At 42.3% G+C, this 20,349-nt stretch overlaps 1 pseudogene; it reads left to right on the top strand.

Annotated features, from left to right (window-relative positions):
• Positions 1-19,984: 19,984 nt before the first annotated feature.
• On the top strand, positions 19,985-20,102 carry LOC126417322 (5S ribosomal RNA; annotated as a pseudogene).
• The last annotated feature ends 247 nt before the right edge of the window (positions 20,103-20,349 follow it).

The following is a 20,349-nucleotide window of genomic DNA, read 5'->3' as shown; positions in this document are numbered from 1 at the left end:
GGGGCTAGTACAGACACCGTTCAATTCATGGGCACTTTCTGAGAAAACCCGACACTCATGGCTCTTGGGTACCACTACTCAACCGCGGATTCCAATATGGCTGTGCACAGCAAATACCTGTATCTTTACAGTATATTTCAAAGACCCAGATCTCGAACAACCTTGAAAATTATCTTCACACATTTAGCCGTTTCCGAGATTAAAAGGTTCAAAATTATCCTATGTTTACATGTAAATTACGTACATAAAATACGGTGTCAGACGGAAAAGTGGTTTACAAGCTGACGTAGCACGGAGTAATAAGGTATAAAATACTTCCGTTATCATCAGAAGGGTTCCGAGAACCCCTTGTTGTAGTACTAAAGCAAACGCAAAATTTTTGTGCATGTAAAATCCGACCTGACGTGTAAAAATAGTTTTAAGCCTTTTCAATTTCTTCTAAACAAACTATCAAAATTTTACTGATCCATAAAGTTTTTTTCTTCTGAGTGCCGTGCCCTCCTGTAGCAGGGAGAAGAAGTGACCCAGCAGAAGAATGCTCATATCGAAGCGCAAAAAAGCTAATACACCCCCGTTTTAAAAGACTAACTGAAAAGTGGAGTACCACCTGCTTCCTCATATCTTCCTCCTCACCTTTAATAAAAATGTTGTTATGCTGACATATTCGCGATTTTATATGCTGAGAGAGAAGAAGACAGTGGCCGGGGGAAATAGGTGGAAAAATTAATAAATACTGGAAGATAGTAGACAGTGGTTGTGGTATAAAAGAGCGAAGGAGACAGTGGCACTGTGAGAGACAGAGAGGGACACAGTGGCAGTGGAAGGTGGTTGACAGTGAGAGAAAGATTGAAGGAGACAGTACCAGTAGGGGAGGAGAAAGAGGAGGAGAAAGTGGAAATGGGTGGTAGCCAGTGATAATAAGAAACAGAGTCTACGACAATGACAACGAGGAAGAGATAGATAGTGACATTGATACAAGACAGCAGCAGTGGGAAGGAATGAATGAGATCATACACTACTGGCCATTAAAATTGCTACACCACGAAGATGACGTGCTACAAACGCGAAATTTAACCGTCAAGAAGAAGATGCTGTGATATGCAAATGATTAGCTTTTCAGAGCATTCATACAAGGTTGGCGCCGGTGGCGACACCTACAACGTGCTGACATGAGGAAAGTTTCCAACCGATTTCTCATACACAAACAGCAGTTGACCGGCGTTGCCTGGTGAAACGTTGTTGTGATGCCTCGTGTAAGAAGGAGAAATGCGTACCATCACGATTCCGACTTTGATAAAGGTCGGATTGTAGCCTATAGCGATTGCAGTTTATCGTATCGCGACATAGCTGCTCGCGATGGTCGAGATCCAAGGACTGTAAGCAGAACATAGAATCGGTGGGTTCAGGAGGGTAATACGAAACCCCGTGCTGGATCCCAACGGCCTCGTATCACTAGCAGTCGAGATGACAGGCATCTTATCCGATTGGCTGCAACGGAACGTGCAGCCACGTCTCGATCCCTGAGTCAACAGATGGGGACGTTTGCAAGACAACAACAATTTGCACGAACAGTTCGGCGACGTCTGCAGCAGCATGGACTATCAGCTAGGAGACCATGGCTGCGGTTGCCCTTGACGCTGCATCACAGACAGGAGCGCTTGCAATTGTGTACTCAACGACGAAACTGGGTGCACGAATGGGAAAGCGTCATTTTTTCGGATGAATCCAGGTTCTGTTTACAGCATCATGATGGTTACGTCCGTGTTTGGCAACATTGCGGTGAGCGCACATTGGAAGCGTGTTTTTGTCATCGCCATACTGGCGTATCACCCGGCGTGATGGTATAGGGTGCCATTGGTTACACATCCCGGTCACCTCTTGTTCGCACTGACTGCTCTTTGAACAGTGGACGTTACATTTCAGATGTGTTACGACCCGTGGCTCTACCCTTCATTCGACCCCTGCGAAACCGCACATTTCAGCAGGATAATGCACGACCGCATGTTGCAGGTCCTGTAGATGCCTTTCTGGATACAGAAAATGTTCGACCGCTGCCCTGGCCAGCACATTCTTCAGATCTCTCACCAATTGAAAACATCTGGTCAATGGTGGCCGAGCAACTGGTTCGTCACAATACGCCAGTCACTACTCTTGATGAACTGTGGTATCTTGTTGAAGCTGCATGGGCAGCTGTAACCTGTACACGCCATCCATGCTCTGTTTGAGACAATGCCCAGGCGTATCAAGCCGTTATTACGGCCAGAGGTGGTTGTTATGGGTACTGATTTCTCAGGAACCATGCACCCAAATTGCGTGAAAATGTAATCACATGTCAGTTCTAGTTTAATATATTTGTCCAATGAATACCCGTTTATCAACTACATTTCTTCTTGTTGTAGCAATTTTAATGGCCAGTAGTGTAGCTTAACAGAGAGAAAGAAGGACACAGTGACACTAAGAGAAGACAGTAACAGTAGGACAGGCTGAAGGAGACTGTGGCTGTGTGACAGGACTGAAGGAGACTGTGGCTGTGACAGGAGACAGTGACATTTCGAAAGACACAAACAGATAATTGGAATGAGTTGGATTAAATGAGTGACTGAGAATGGGTAAGTGGGAGTGGATGGGCATGAGCGACTCACAACGACGGACTAAGGTGTGATGGATTTGCATTTAGGTGAGTTTGTAGGAATGAGATGTGAGCTGAATGTAAAATGAGCGCAAATACGTCCGCATGCCAAAATTTTTGGGAAAACTTTTAAAGTGGTGAGGAAGGTAGAATGAGGCTGCTGTTAAACCCACTTTTCAGGCAGGGTCTTTTAAAACAGGACTATATTAGCCTTTTCTGAGCTCCAATTGTAGCATTTTTGCGCCTATAGTTACCAGTTGAAAAACTACAAAACATTGAACTGTGGTAGGTCTGAAATCAAACTACTACTCAAAGGTCCATCACTGGAACAACATATCGTCGTCTTACCTGAATGCTGAAAAGCAACAAGAAAGATAACCGGTGGAGGCATTGTCATATGCGTAGGAGCCTTCCTTGCAAAACATACCACACAGTAAAATTTGACTAGGTTTCGTAACCACGTGGCTGTATGTATGGACAAAATAATTCCTCTGACCAGTAAGTACGCATAGTTAAAGATGTGAGAAATGAATATTTCAGTATTCTCAATAAAAGAAAGGAAATCGTACTCTGATATGGACAATATACACTCCTGGAAATTGAAATAAGAACACCGTGAATTCATTGTCCCAGGAAGGGGAAACTTTATTGACACATTCCTGGGGTCAGATACATCACATGATCACACTGACAGAACCACAGGCACATAGACACAGGCAACAGAGCATGCACAATGTCGGCACTAGTACAGTGTATATCCACATTTCGCAGCAATGCAGGCTGCTATTCTCCCATGGAGACGATCGTAGAGATGCTGGATGTAGTCCTGTGGAACGGCTTGCCATGCCATTTCCACCTGGCGCCTCAGTTGGACCAGCGTTCGTGCTGGACGTGCAGACCGCGTGAGACGACGCTTCATCCAGTCCCAAACATGCTCAATGGGGGACAGATCCGGAGATCTTGCTGGCCAGGGTAGTTGACTTACACCTTCTAGAGCACGTTGGGTGGCACGGGATACATGCGGACGTGCATTGTCCTGTTGGAACAGAAAGTTCCCTTGCCAGTCTAGGAATGGTAGAACGATGGGTTCGATGACGGTTTGGATGTACCGTGCACTATTCAGTGTCCCCTCGACGATCACCAGTGGTGTACGGCCAGTGTAGGAGATCGCTCCCCACACCATGATGCCGGGTGTTGGCCCTGTGTGCCTCGGTCGTATGCAGTCCTGATTGTGGCGCTCACCTGCACGGCGCCAAACACGCATACGACCATCATTGGCACCAAGGCAGAAGCGACTCTCATCGCTGAAGACGACACGTCTCCATTCGTCCCTCCATTCACGCCTGTCGCGACACCACTGGAGGCGGGCTGCACGATGTTGGGGCGTGAGCGGAAGACGGCCTAACGGTGTGCGGGACCGTAGCCCAGCTCCATGGAGACGGTTGCGAATGGTCCTCGCCGATACCCCAGGAGCAACAGTGTCCCTAATTTGCTGGGAAGTGGCGGTGCGGTCCCCTACGGCACTGCGTAGGATCCTACGGTCTTGGCGTGCATCCGTGCGTCGCTGCGGTCCGGTCCCAGGTCGACGGGCACGTGCACCTTCCGCCAACCACTGGCGACAACATCGATGTACTGTGGAGACCTCACGCCCCACGTGTTGAGCAATCCGGCGGTACGTCCACCCGGCCTCCCGCATGCCCACTATACGCACTCGCTCAAAGTCCGTCAACTGCACATACGGTTCACGTCCACACTGTCGCGGCATGCTACCAGTGTTAAAGACTGCGATGGAGCTCCGTATGCCACGGCAAACTGGCTGACACTGACGGCGGCGGTGCACAAATGCTGCGCAGCTAGCGCCATTCGACGGCCAACACCGCGGTTCCTGGTGTGTCCGCTGTGCCGTACGTGTGATCATTGCTTGTACAGCCCTCTCGCAGTGTCCGGAGCAAGTATGGTGGGTCTGACACACCGGTGTCAATGTGTTCTTTTTTCCATTTCCAGGAGTGTATATTATCAGTGCTGTGTTTGTTTCCAGTAGCACTGTGTCTGTTATCAGCGAGGCTACATTCAACAAGATCACTAAAAACATTTTCTGCCCCACACTACCGTTGAGAAAGATTAAAATTCTAGGCGCAGTCTCAGGAAAGACACATACATGAAGTTTAGTTGTCAAAGTCATTGTTTTACCAATAACTCTTTAACTGTGTCACATAACTCACAAGTGATACTTGGCATTAATTTCCTTAATCAGTACAATGCTATTATGATTTTCAATAATGCTGAGATTAATCTCACAGTCTCAGGTGAACAAGTTAGGTTAAAGTCTGAGGACTGACTTGTAGTCAAGGCGAGAAAGTTAATCGACTTTCAGAAATTTTAAAGACGAAAACACTTATCCTGGTGATTCTTCTGCCAGTGTCTTACTCAATAAAATAATACTAGAGAAATTGAGAGAGGTTGAGACTAGTGAAACCTTCGTGAAACAACAGTTAGATAACATCTTAAATACTTATTCTTTTTGTGTTTATCCATAAACCGGGTACTGTTAGATGATTCCAGTATAAAAATCAAGTCAAAGAGCATACAAAATTTTGTGTCAGGCTGAATGATACTCCTGCACATTATAGAGACAAGGTAAAGAAAGAAATACAAACAGTGTTGGAAAACAGTATGATTCAGCCTGCAATCAACAGCACATAGTAGAAAAAGGAGATAAATCTATTAGATTAGTGGTTTGTTCAGGACAGATTAAAACTGTCGTTATATTAGAAACAGACGGACCTCAGACTTCAGATGAGCGTTTGCAGAACTTTTCTGGCATACAGGTTCTATTCGCTACTGATCGGTGATGAAGTTTTTGGCAGATAGAGTTGCATCCAACTGCTCACAATACACCGTTTTCCTCTACCTAGGCGGATGTTATCAGTTTAGTAAGTTGCCTGTTGGACTCAATATCTCTTCAGCTGCACCATTCATGGGTTTTATAGCATACTCCCTGAGAATTTGAGAAACCGTGTAACTACATGTTGATTACAGTATTATAGTAGACCCCTGCTGGTCTTCACACAACTGAGTTCTGGATGGTCTTTTAACGCCTTCCAAGAATACAGTCTCTCCATTTACTTACAGAAGTCACATTTTGGTCAAAAGAATGTCAAATTCCCGGCACACATTGTTTCGCTTCACAGCGTATCTGCAGACCCTGATAAGTTAGACGCAAAGAAATGCCTCTTCATGCTACAAAAAACCAAGCAAGAAGCTGTCTAGGAGTCGCAAATTTCTACTGCCGTATTTTGAAATTAAAAATAACTGATGACATCCACTCATTGTAATTTCACCAGTAAAAACACACCCTGGGTTTGGTCCGAACATGCTCATTTGGAATTTCAAAATTTAAAGGAAGCACTTCTCTTTGCACCCATCTTAGCACAAGCCGACCTAGCCATAGATATTTTCCTACTGCCAGACTCACCTAAAATTGGTCGCTAAGCTCATCCCTCCCTAGAATTTCAAGAAAATGGTACAACAGTGCGGAAAAGTGTTGCTTTTGCAATAAGAGTCCGCAGCAAAGCTGAACAAAATTATTCTATCACAGAACTAGAAGCTTTCGCTATTCTGTGGGTATTTAATAAATTCAACTTTTACCATCTTGGCAAACATGCATAGGTTTATACAGCTCATAAAGCACTACAATCTTTAATAAATTCTAAGCTGAACCAGAGCATTTGCATCGTTAGGTATTGACGCTTCAGGAGTACATAATTGCTGGTGCACTTTCTAGTACATCTACATCTACATTTATACTCCGCAAGCCACCCAACGGTGTGTGGCGGAGGGCACTTTACGTGCCACTGTCATTACCTCCCTTTCCTGTTCCAGTCGCGTATGGTTCGCGGGAAGAACGACTGTTTGAAAGCCTCCGTGCATGCTCTAATCTCTCTAATTTTACATTCGTGATCTCCTCGGGAGGTATAAGTAGGGGGAAGCAATATATTCGATACCTCATCCAGAAACGCACCCTCTCGGAACCTGGACAGCAAGCTACACCGCGATGCAGAGCGCCTCTCTTGCAGAGTCTGCCACTTGAGTTTACTAAACATCTCCGTAACGCTATCACGGTTACCAAATAACCCTGTGACGAAACGCGCCGCTCTTCTTTGGATCTTCTCTATCTCCTCCGTCAACCCGATCTGATACGGATCCCACAGTGATGAGCAATAAGTATAGGTCGAACGAGTGTTTTGGAAGCCACCTCCTTTGTTGATGGACTACATTTTCTAAGGACTCTCCCAATGAATCTCAACCTGGTACCCACCTTACCAACAATTAATTTTATATGATCATTCCATTTCAAATCGTCCCGCACGCATACTCCCAGATATTTTACAGAAGTAACTGCTGCCAGTGTTTGTTCCGCTATCATATAATCATATAATAAAGGATCCTTCTTTCTATGTATTTGCAATACATTACATTTGTCCTATGTTAAGGGTCAGTTGCCACTCCCTGCATCAAGTGCCTATCCGCTGCAGATCTTCCTGCATTTCGCTACAATTTTCTAATGCTCCAACTTCTCTGTATACTACAGCATCATCCGCGAAAAGCCGCATGGAACTTCCGACACTCTCTAGTAGTAGTAGTAGTTTATTCATCCATAGATCTCTTTGAACACGGATATAGGACATGTCAAAGTATTTACAAGTATAGACCTATTTAAAATAAGCTAATCTGTATACATATATATTTACAGACTTCTAGTTAGACATAATCATTAGATTTACCACTGGTATACAACACTTTTTTTTCCAATAACTTATAAAATTATGTAATGCCACACTGTTCGCTCATATCTCACTATCATGTACACACTACACACACATTGTTTCACATTGTTTCATAACACTTCTCTCATGACACACACACACACACACACACACTAACTGGTGATCTTGGGGCCATTTTCTGTACCACAACTTCCCATTTGCTGCCCTGAAAAAATGAGTCATCATCCCTCCATAATGAGTGAGATGTTGAGCTCAGGAATAGGAAGAGGTGTTAGTATTTTGCTAAACATAGCTTGGGGATAAGTATTTCTAGAATGGAAAAAAAGAAGGACGAAAACATAAAGTGAGGGTGTTATGTAGGATGTTGGGTGTTTTATAATCATTATTATTATTATTCATTTGTACAACATTTTTATCAAACCCCTACTCTGTATTATCTAAATAATACTTCAATGTATAAAATGTATTGCGTAACTGGTACTTTTAGCTGCCTTTTTAAAGTAAGTGTATTTCTGAAATTTCTTATAGTCTTTGGTGATTTATTTACAGTTTTATTCCTTGGTATAAAATGCTGTTTTCAGTTTTATGTTTATTTTCTCTTGGTAAATGTACGTTGTATCTATCTCTTATTGCATGGTCATGGACAGAGCTGTTTGTGCAGTAACTACTAATGTTTTTGATGTCTATAACTGACTGGTAAATGTATTCAGATGGAGCAGTTAAAATCTCCAGTGTTTTCAACTGATCTTTACAATGAGCTCGACTAATATTTTTGGTTATTACTCTTATGGCTCATTTCTGGATTTTTAAAAATTATGTTCATATTTTGTGCATTTGTTACCCAAAAAAGAATACCATAGCTAAGAATTGAGTGTACATATTAGAGATGGACAAACTCGTTCATCCTTGGGAACTAGTTCACTGCTGAACGTTCTTCTTTAGGAGCCGTTCATTTTTACTCGTTCACCGTTCATTTGTGCTTGGTATATGGTTCTCATGAAAAACTGAAAACTAGTAGTGTAGGTGACTGAAGGATAGAGGGCACCAAGAGGGGGCACTTGCCTCCCCTCTGGAGTATAGAGTTTTTATTCATTACAGAATTTTTACACATTTTAGAAGTAATTTCTGTGATTCTGCAGAACTTCTCGTTTAGCCAACCGTAGCCTTGTGTGGCTGATCGCAGGGAAATAATATAGGGTGTCGCACGGAAAACCGGCCCCGAGTACAGACTGCTCGCCAATCACGATGTGTTGCCCGTTACGAGCAGATACAACAAACAGACAAACATGTAATATAAGGCAGTGAAGAAATAACAAGCTAATGCAAGCAACAATTGCGAAACAATCGATGACGATGTGTAGAGAGCTGGAGAACATGGAAATCTCACGTGACGCGCATGGGCTATAGCTCATGTAGTCTTGTAAACCTGTTGGTGGCTGTTTCCCAACTTAATAGACCACAAGTGTCTTGTATAAAAGTCTTCGTGTCGACTTCCACTACATAGATATGCTACGTTGTAAACAATAATGGTTTACACCCTATATCCCGGCGGAGGTTCGAGTCCTCCCTCGGGCATGGGTGTGTGTGTTTGTCCTTAGGATAATTTAGGTTAGGAAGTGTGTAAGCTTAGGGACTGATGACTTTAGCAGTTAAGTCACATAAGATTTCACACACATCTGAATATTTTGTACACCCTACATATACTTCACGTTCTCTCTGAGTTCGTAGGCGAAGTAAAGACTTTATGGAAGCATAGAATAAAATGTGGTTTTCTCACACTTGTGTCACACGCTTTGTAAAAATTAGGTTTTTATGTTGCATTATTAAAGTTAATGCAGCAATAATAATAATAATAAGGTTCGCAGTAATAAAGTTTTTGGTTTGAAAGCTCCTTCTGAACAAATATTTTTGAGATAATAAGTAAATATGATTTTATGGCAATCTATGTCTTTTCAAATGGAGAGGCACCGCTTTTCCTACTGAGCCAAAATGACCCACAACCCACTCTTTTTTTCAAAGAAACCAACCTAGCAGGTAATGCAAATTGGAAACAACCAAACTTAAAAATAATTAGAGCCTTCCTAAATGTAATGTTTTGTACATAAAAGATACACGAAAATCGTTTTTTATGAAGTTTCGTACACTAAAAATTATGCAAATTATTGAAAGTTAGCTGTTAAATCAAGTTGATGAAACCAAAAAATATATGAATAACAAAAAAGACTTGCCTTGTTATAAGTATGTCTTCTGCTGTACATCGATATAATGAAGTGAGCTGATACGCCCTTTTGTTACTTGAAAAGACGTACCTATTACATACAACGTAATTTTTACATAATTTGCATAACTATAAAATACTTTTTGATAGCCAGAACCAAGTGCAAGAACGGTTTCGAACAGATGTAAAATACGTGAGCACAGTGAACGAAACGAACAACTGGATACTGAACTAACTAGGAGCAATCGGCAGTGGAACTGAGACAGGTGGTCATGCGAAGAACGACGAGTGCGGCCGAGGGAGACCGAGACTGAGACAAGCACGCGACGGAGGCTGGAACGAGAACTGCCGAAGTGACCCCCGCGACCGAAGTGAGCTAGTGAACTATGAACCGATCGTTCCTCGTTCGCGGGAACTATAAGTAGACTGCCGCGACCGAAGTGAACTATGAACCGATCGTTCCTCGTTCCCGGGAACTTTAAGTAGACCGCCGCGCTCGAAGTGAGCTATGAACCGATCTTTCCTTGTAATTCGTTCCTCGGTCCTTTCGTTGATCTTGGTGAACCGTTCCTTTGCACCCGTTCGTTCGCGAACTACCTATCTCTAGTACATATGAATAATATGTAACTAAAAGACACTGCATGGGCATAACATGCTGATGACATTATGTGTGCAAGCACTCTCCTTGATGCTGCCTATCTTGCTCATGGACTACTCAGTTTGTACATTTTGTTTATTTTTTTCATACTTCCACACAACTTCTTCCTGTTTTCTCGATTGATCTGTGTTCAGTTTTTCAAGGCCTATCCACTGTGGCCACTTATAACTACATCTGAGAGGGGTGCGATGGGGAGGTTCCCTTGTAAGAAAGATCTACTTTTCCTACCTATGACAACAGGTATTTGACCATGTGTAGCCCGAGATCCACGCGCTATACTTTCATCAATCAGCTGTACCAATCTTCCCTTCCCAGTCCTGTTTAGGTGTAGTCCATGCCTAGTGAAACCCCATCTGTTGATAGTCCCGACAGACACCAGAGACACATGAGCAAAGTTGGCTGTCCTCAGAGCTATCCCTAGCCCCTCATTGATTCGCCTCACAGCTACATCAAGGTGTGGTCGATCATGGCGCCGGAACAGCTCAACAAAGTGTATGTTGGTGCCGTGAGTCAGGGAAGCTATCTTGTGCAGGACACCACCTATGTCATATGCACCATCCCTGTCCAAACTGTTTCCCGCCCCACCCACTATCACTACACAGTCCTCTTTTGTAAAGTACTTACATAAAGACCCTAGGTCCTCTATCACATGACTTAGCTCTGCATTTGACTTGAAGATACTGGTGGCCTGGTACGCTGCCCCTAAACAATCCTGTAAGGGAGGGCTTACACTTTCCCCATGGCTACCACCTAGCAGCAGCACTTTCTTCTTCCTAACACTTTGTACATTCCTAGGGTTCTTGGCCTCGGTTGAAGTGTGCTACACATTTCTTGCTCGTCGTTCTACAAAAGGCTCTCCTCCACTTAACTGTCGATCACCTATTGGCATTAAAGAAAATTTTGACAACACTTCAGATACCAACTTCAGTTTCTTATATTTGAAAAAGGTATCATTTGAAAATATCATCACAAATTCATGCTGCACTTAGCACAGGAACAAATGAAAGACAGTTTTTGGCGTGACATCATCGAAAATGACACAAGAAGGAAAATAATGTAATTTGTCATGACTATTTAGTCAAAAATGTCATTCTCTTTAAACCTAGCGCTGTAAATGGAACAAACTGGGTAGTCTGTATCCCTGAGGATTTTATCAACAAGTTGATCTCGTAAATCCACCTCATCCACACACATTTTAGACTACGAAAATGCTTTAACAAATTAAAGAGTCACGCTATTTCAACAATATGGAGAAGTGAATACGCGAAATTGCAGCGGTCTGCAAGTGACGTCAAAAAGCTAACCGCACCTTTGTTCCCGATTATACCGTCCAAGCATAAAGATTTTGCAGCAGTTGACAACCATGGACCTCTCAGTCAGATCAAGGCACGGATACACGTGTCTTTGTGGCAATGGAGCTTATTTCAAACTTCATAACTTTAACATCTTTACGCAAAGCCACAAAGCCATAGCGAGGACTGTGTCACAAGTGTTCACAAATATTTTCTTAAATTTGGGATGTCACGTCAATGAAGTCATCTCAGGCAATAGAGTACAATTTCCGTCTAAAATTTGCTTAAACACATTAAAGGCTCGCAGGATACAACCACTTTTTATATCTTTAAACTCACCTCGCATAAATCCATCTGACAAGATTATGAAAGAGATTAATGAGCTTCGTCGATAGTATTGTCATAAACAGTATAATAACTAGGACAAATACATCTCCTCTTTATAAACCATATTCAATGCTTCACCTCTTGTCTGTACCTTTACCACCCACTACAGCGAACCCTCTGACAAAATAAGAGAAACAGCAGTTTCCTCATCTGAGAGAATTAAGACACAAGGATGTTACTGAAATTGGTATCACTCACATTAAGGATGCAGCAGAAAAACGTCAACAACAGCACAATCGTAAAGCTAAAATAAGAAAGTGTGAAATATGACAGAAGGTACTAATTAAGGCACTTCACATCTCCTGAAAAGGTAAGTCATTAAGAAAATAATTCTTCCTGTTACACAAAGTACCATATAGGATCAAACGAATCTCACACGAAAATGCAGTAGAAGTAGAAACTTCACGCACAAAAAATAGAGAAGTTTGCATCATTTCATATGTTAAGAAATTCACTTGAATGCTTTTTGTTTCTTTATGTCTAATTATACCGAGTGATCATATTGCCCCGGAAGTGTAACATGAGACATACATCCATCTATCTCTTTGTTAACTTTAGTAACATTTTGGTACATTTGTGAGACATGGGCCGGCCGGTGTGGCCGTGCGGTTCTAGGCGCTTCAGTCTGGAACCGCGTGACCGCTACGGTCGCAGGTTCGAATCCTGCCTCGGGCATGGATGTGTGTGATGTCCTTAGGTTAGTTAGGTTTAAGTAGTTCTAATTTCTAGGGGACTGATGACCACAGATGTTAAGTCCCATAGTGCTCAGAGCCATTTGAACCATTTTTTTTTTTGTGAGACATGATAAGGAAATACAGCATATTGATAGTGACTAGTGCCATAGAGCACACAATACAGAAATAAAAGGTAGTCTTACATGAGAATATATACAGTTTTGGATGGACAACATAATGACCCTACTTTCTTACTTTATTTCACGTTTATCAAATTTCTATGCTTGACAATGTTTGTTGAATTTGGCTTCAAATACAGTTTGTTTTCTTGTATTGATACGAATGAATGAATGCGAGTACAGCATGAACTAGGTTAAGTATTGATTTTGAAGTTTATCATAGAACAGCAACATAAATCGTACCTTCAAGGGAGTGAGAGAGAGAATGTTGGAGATAGAGGTATACCTTTTTTATGACATGATGATAAAGTAAGATAGCATAAATGTATATGAAGTATCAGATACTGCAGTACATTTTTTGATATAGGAAGGGAAATGAATTTAGGAACAGGTAGAAGAAATGAATTTAGGTTAAGAGAGAAAGCAAATGAGTATGTTATATTCTTGTGAAGTTATTGAAGATGAGTTTTTTAGGCAGACGAAATGCAATCTTGCTTCTAGCATGAGACACAGGTTAATAAACATTAGGTGATGAAACAGAGGTTTATGATTTATAAAAGAAGATACAGAGGTTTATGTGTGATGTGTGACAAAAATGTGATCTATGAGTCTATAAAAAAGGTATTTGATGCTATGATGAAATTTTGATTAATATATAGGTCTGTGGACAATGCATTTGGCTAATGTTTATCTGAATCTCATAAACAGAAATGTGAAGCTTCGAAGACTTAGATACTGACACAAATATTTAACTTTTGCTGCCAGACGACTGACATGCAATTTTCCCTTTGCCACTCCCAAGTCTCCTACCACTAACAATTTATCTGTTACGTTACTCTATTTTTTTGTCAAGGATTTAAGTGTGAGTACTTGTATACACATTTCAGAAGTTAATTCTTTGGTACTTAAGACACACTGTACTGTCTGTACACATCTTCTGTTTCACTGTGAAAACTGTACACTTATGATTCAACATATTAAGAGGATGATAATTTTGAACATTTTCATTTAAATTTGTGCTTATGTTTTGCCAGGAGATATGGATAGTTGTTTAGGTCAACAATTTCGTATTTCTATGGTTTCTGATGCATGAGCAATTTTTTTGTACATGTGTGTTGGATTCCTTTGATTTCTTTTTCCTTCTTCTGCTGTTTTATGTACAAATGTACTTGAGTCCATTGGTTTTCTTCTTCATGTATGTGTTAATATTAATATAATATGTACATACATATGAAATTTTTATTCTGTATATGCTCAGTAGTTTGTAAGTCTCAGGGTGATGCACACCACTAACAATTCACCAAGCTACTCTGATTGTTGGACAATACCAAAACAATTATGCTACAAACTTTGCATTACTATGTGCTACCAACTACAATCAGTTTGGCAATCAGTTGATCATACTTTTACGGTTTCCTTTTTGTGATGAGTCTGGGAATGAGAGCTATACTTCACAATTTAGCAGCTATCAGGTAGATCTTGTGCCATAAACAGTATAGTGCAGTAGTGACTATAATCTAGGACACTGTGTCCGATAGCCTAGTTATCCCTTTGTTCAGTGAGGAGACTTATTCTGCCACACCATGCAGTTCTCTCTCTTCTGCACCTGTGGTACACCTGCAGCTGCCTTACCTATCAATGGATGTGCAAGTATGTTCAAGAACTGACATATCTTTGGTACAAATACAGCAGAATAGCTGCATGCACTTATAGGTCAACGAAATGCAAATGTCTACTTCATGCTACTGTATTGCCAGTACTTAAGATTATTCTACAGTGGGCATACCTCTGCTTCAACTATGTTCCTGCGCCATGCACTGGAGTACTGTCTGCAGTGAAAGTTTTTACAGTGACTTTTTTTTGCGTTATAGATGCTATGTGTGCACTTCATAGGTGAAGGCGCCTCCAACACACAATAATTCTTCCTGCAATTTACTGCATTTAGGTGATGTTTTAAATAATGGACATGTTATGTTGTGAACATTACGCAAATAGGACTTTATCCAAGTTTGCCCCTGTGTTAATGGAAGATGTGAAACAAATTTTAAAAGGATCTATGTTAAGAAATAATTTGTCATATTTTTGACTGCTTACTAATCAAGCTATGAATGTGAAAATATTTTTCACTTTGTGATTGTGCCTCCACACATAGAAATATAGTACCCTGAGCACACATTTATAGCAAATTTTATTTTTAGGAATTTAAGAACTTCTTTCAAAAAATTTTCTATTCTTCTACGTCCATTGAAAGCTGTAAACATATAATTTTTTTGCTTTTTGGGGAGAGGGGTGATGTGAGATGGCTACTTTTGATAATGACATTAGATATGTTAATATTTGTAAACGAAAATGATATATTTTAAGGATTTTGAATGGAGAAACAATTGTCTGACAACAGTATATGTGTCTGCGACAGCAGCACTGTGGAATCATAGAATCTTTAACAGCTAATTGTGGATAGCTACAGTGTACAACAGACGGAGATTCATTTCGTTTACAGTGTAATGTATGGACACACTTTTGGAATTATGTGAGTTGCAGATTTATTGCAACGAGGAAGGATGACTCAGAACAATGGTTGGATGCATATTAACATAAAAAAGGTTTTTAAAAGAATAACAAGGTATTATTTTATGAGATAAAAAAAATTATTTTTATTTTTGTAGACTTGTATTGTCGATTCACTTCACCCTTGCCAGAGTCGAGTTTTTGATTATTATTCTATTGATTGATCTTCTGAGTTAATTTACTGTGCCATGGAAGTTAGACTCTATTATTGTTTTTTTTTAATAAATTCCTTCCTAACTGAAATTTCAGAACTTAAAGGTTGTGTCATATGTTTCATTGGCATTCTTTGTCTAGACTAAATTATGAACCCACTTTCCGTGACCAACTGTAGTTAGTTTCCAGAAGTATTTTTTAGCTGTTGGGGAGTCTTGCTGTGTTGCTGTTTCTGCCAGTACTTCATTTTGCAGATGAGTTTCGTAATACGTGATTGTTTCGTTTCCTTTGCTCAATGTAGGTTCTGTCAGTATCTTTATTTTACCAGGGCCATAGGTGAGTGCACAAATTTCGTGTGTTTCAAGTTACACTCTAATATAGGTCAACATTACATTTTGGTTTTTATATATACATACACAGTTAATTTTTTTCAAACAGTTCACACTGACCAAGTCTACTGAGCATGTAATTATTAGATTTGTTATTTATCTGCTGATGAATGAGATCGGTTTTCAAACACACAGGATTCTTTCCATTTAATGCAAGTATGTGACTTTGATCTCAGTATCACATTTAGGTTGTCAGTTCACATTCCCAGGTTTGTATTTACATTAACACATACACAAGTAAAGGCTACTCACTTAACGCCAGTCGGTGCATAGCAGATGTACTCATAACGGTTTGAACGTCGCCCGCCAACAGTCAGCGTAGTTGCATAGCTACCAGAGTGCCATCTATTTTTACCCTTGAACAGGGAAGCTCACAGCCAGAAGGCTCAGTGTATTGCAAACACGAGAAGCAACCAGGCAACCATGGAACGGAGACGCACTCCTTCTTCCTATACCCAATTGAGCGAGTTTAAAATGGGTCTAATTGTAGCCTTCCAAGAGGCGGGATGCCGAGAATTGCCACAAAAGTTAGACGTGCTGCGTGAGTTGTGCCACGATGCTGGTATCCGTCGTCAAGTGAATATTCTCGCTGTGGTAGATAAGGTTCTGGACGTCTGCGCAGCACAGATGCCCGCTAGGATCGTCGTATTCTAAGGACAGCAGTGACAGATTTTACAGCTACCACAGCAAAGACAAGAGGGCTTGTGAGCCCAGATGTAGCAAAAAGAACTGTTTCGAAACCGTTATTAGCAGTGGGACTTCGGGTATGAACACCTCTAGCCCTTCTTCCATTCACGTCACAGCATCGACGTTGGTACCGTCAGAGGATAACTTGGAAGATGGAAAGACGCGCCGTGGTCTTCAGCGATGAAAGCACATGTTGCCTACACGCTAGTGATGCTCCTTTGCACGTATGACGTAGACCCGGTGAGCGCTCCGTCGTAGAGTGCATTCGTTCAAGACATTCTGACCGTACGCAAGGCCTTATGGTCTGGGCTGCGATAAGCCACACATTTGGCGTTTCTGGAGGTTCGCTAACCGGCGCTCGGTATGTGCAGACTGCTGTTAGATCCGTTCTTTTGCTGTTATTGCAACAGGAAGGCGATGTGTTGTTCGAATAGGGCAATGCTCGCCCACACACTTCCTGTGAAACTCAAACTTCGTCAGGAAGGTGCACCAACTTCCCTGACCAGCACGATCTCCAGATTTATCTCCAGTTCAGTACGTGTTGGATACGATGGTACGAGAAGTTACTCATGCTATTTGTCAATGAAAAACTCTTATAGAACTACGTGAACAGGTCGAACAGGACCATGTTGTTCGAGATCCAATTCAGCGTAGGGCCCAGTTATTTTCAGTCAAATACTAGGCGAGATGGTCACAGAATTTTTTGGAAGGGATTTACTGTTCCGGCATTTGCCTTGTACCCAAGGGAAACCTCTCTAAAATCTTGCTTCTAACTGTGGGGCTTAAGTTACTTTATTTTTGGGACAATGCGTTCTACACTAACATAAGAGAACTAAATGTGTGTTTGTGTGTCTGCTCCTGCCTCTGAGCCGATGAATTGCTTGACATATGCGGTGTACCTAAGACAGAAAAATGTAAAAAAATTGCATGAGGTAATCCAGGAGATAAAGGAAGTGGTTGTGGGAGGGAAACAGGAACGGAATGTTAGTGATAACACAGACTTGTAAAGGGCAATGAGTAAAGAGCAACAGGTATAGAGCGGGAGAGAGTAAAATGGGAAGGAGGAGGGGTGAAATTTAAGAATTATGGAGCGCAGAAAACTGCCGCAAGAGATATGGTCTCTATCAAGTGCCACAAGTGTCAATGGGACATATGTGGTGAATTTAACGGCATTTGATTCTCTCCTTCCATGATTCGAGTAGCTTTCGCTCTCGAACGCAATTGAAGTCCAGGTGATGTGAAGGGCACATGGTAGAGTAGTTGATTACAGTGTCCAACACACATATTACTGACAGTTGCAAATGATGGGGAACGCAATAAACGTAAGTAGATGTAGCTGTTCTAGTAATAGCAGCAGTTGGTAACTAATGATTTCCCTGTCTCTCTCTCTCTCTCTCTTTCTCCCTTGCACACACACACACACGCACACACACACACACACACACACACACACACACACACACACACACACACACACTTACACTGCTTTACCAACATCCATGCCGTATGTATTTATCGAAACATTGACAGACCTGCCTGTCGCGCCACTGCCATTGAACTCGGCATATATAACCTTCGGTGAGGCAAACGGACAGCTGTCACTGCAGTACAAAAAGCTAGAGAAAGGCAAACGTTACGTGATGGTGGGTCTCGTTCCGGCACTAGAGCGGGGTTAGTTACCACACGTAAACTCTCGAAGATGCTGGCAGGCCTGGAATACTGCCGACACAGCGAAGTACACGGGTCAGACTACTGCAGTGGTGACCGGGATTACCATATTACCATACATCCGAGTCTGAAAACACGTTGCTTCCTTTGCCTTCATGAGAATGAATGGCGTCCTGTCACAAAAGCGTTGCGATGGACAGCCATAAATACTGGCTACTCTACTTACATAGTATCTGCCACCTACGGGCGGCACCAGCACTAAGTTAATTGGAAGGGGGGCAGGGGTGACAGCTCAGAAGATTCTGAATGGGAATTCCCTTAAAAACATTAGGACCTAACAATACTTTTTTGGAGCAATCTGGATGCTTCAGACACTTTACACTGAACTGACTAAAGTCATGGGACACCTCCTAAAATCGTGTCGGACCTCCTTTCGACCGGCGTAATGCAGCATCTCGATGCGTCACGGACTCAACAAGTCATTGGAAGTCCCTTGCAGAAATAATGAGTCATCCTGCCTCTATAGGAGTCCATAACTGCGAAAGTTTTGCCGTTGCAGGATTTTGTGCACGAAGTGACCTCTGTTACAGCCCATAAATGTTCGATTAAATTCATGTCGGGCGATCTGGTATCCAAATCATTCGCTCGAATTCAACAGAATGTTCTCGAACTCAGACGCAGACAGCTGTGGCCCAGTGACATGGCGCTTTGTCATCCATAAATGTTCCATCGTTTTTTGGGAACATGAATGCTGTGAATGGCTGTAAATGGTCTCCAAGTCTGTATCACATAGGCACAGCCCACACCATTACGGAGCCACCATCACCTTGAACAGTGCCTTGTTGACAACTTAGGTCCGTGGTTTCGTAAGGGTATGCGCCACACTTGAACCCTACCATCAGCGATTACCAACTGAAATCGGGTCTCATCTAACCAGGCCACGGTATTCAGTCGTCTAGGGTCAAACCGATATGGTGACGAGTCAAGGGGAGGGGCTGCAGGCGACATCGTGATGTCAGCAAAGTAACTCGTGTCGGTCGGCTGCTGCCACAGCCCATTAACGCTAAACTTCGCCGCACTCTCGTAACTGATACGTTCATCGTGCGTTCTACATTGATTCCTACGGTTATTCACGCAGTGCTGCTTGTGTGTTAGTACCAACAAACTCTACGCAAATCCCGCTGCTCTCGGTCGTTAAGTGGAGGCAGTCGGCCACTGTGTTGTTCATGCTGAGGGGTGAAGCCTGAAATTCGTTATTGTCAGCACACTCTTGGCGCTGTAGCTATCGGAATCCTGAACTCCCTAATGATTTTCGAAATGGAATCTCGCATTCGTTTAGCTCCAACTACCAATCCGTGTTCAAAATGTGTTAATTCCCGTCGTGCAGCGGCAGTCACGTCGGGTACCACCTGTTCACGTGAATCACTTGAGCACAAATGGCAGCTCCGCCAATGCACTGTCCTTTTATACCTTGTGTACGTGAGCCTAGCGTCGTCTATATACGCGCGTATCGCTATGCAATGACTTTTGTCACCTCAGTATGTTTTTATGGCTCTGAACACTCCTAAAGCGTGCCAACTTAAGCCTGAATAAAAATGTATTTTTCAGTAACCTAGAGTAAAAGTAATAGATAAGGAACTCTGTGTTTTTTAAATACTGTGTTAATGGGTTATTAAAAGCAGTTTAAGAGAATGAGGCAACGGCCTTGCCGCAGTGGATACACCGGTTCCCGTGAGATCACCGAAGTTAAGCGCTGTCGGGCGTAGTTGGCATTTGTATGGGTGACCATCCGGGCCGCCATGTGCTGTTGCCATTTTTTGGGGTGCACTCAGCCTCGTGATGCAAACTGAGGAGCTACTCGACCGAATAGTAGCGGCTCCGGTCAAAGAAAACCATCGTAACGACCGGGAGAGCGGTGTGCTGACCACACGCCCCTCCTATCCGCATCCTCATCTGAGAATGACACGGCGGTCGGATGGTCCCGATGGGCCACTTGTGGCCTGAAGACGGAGTGCTTTAAGAGAATGAAAATAATCCGCTAGTAAAAACGACGCACTTCG

The sequence above is a fragment of the Schistocerca serialis genome, chromosome 8 (assembly GCF_023864345.2).
Source record: "Schistocerca serialis cubense isolate TAMUIC-IGC-003099 chromosome 8, iqSchSeri2.2, whole genome shotgun sequence".
Classification (NCBI taxonomy): domain Eukaryota; kingdom Metazoa; phylum Arthropoda; class Insecta; order Orthoptera; family Acrididae; genus Schistocerca; species Schistocerca serialis.
Note: the sequence above shows the minus strand (reverse complement) of the source record. Positions and strands in the feature narration are given on the sequence as shown.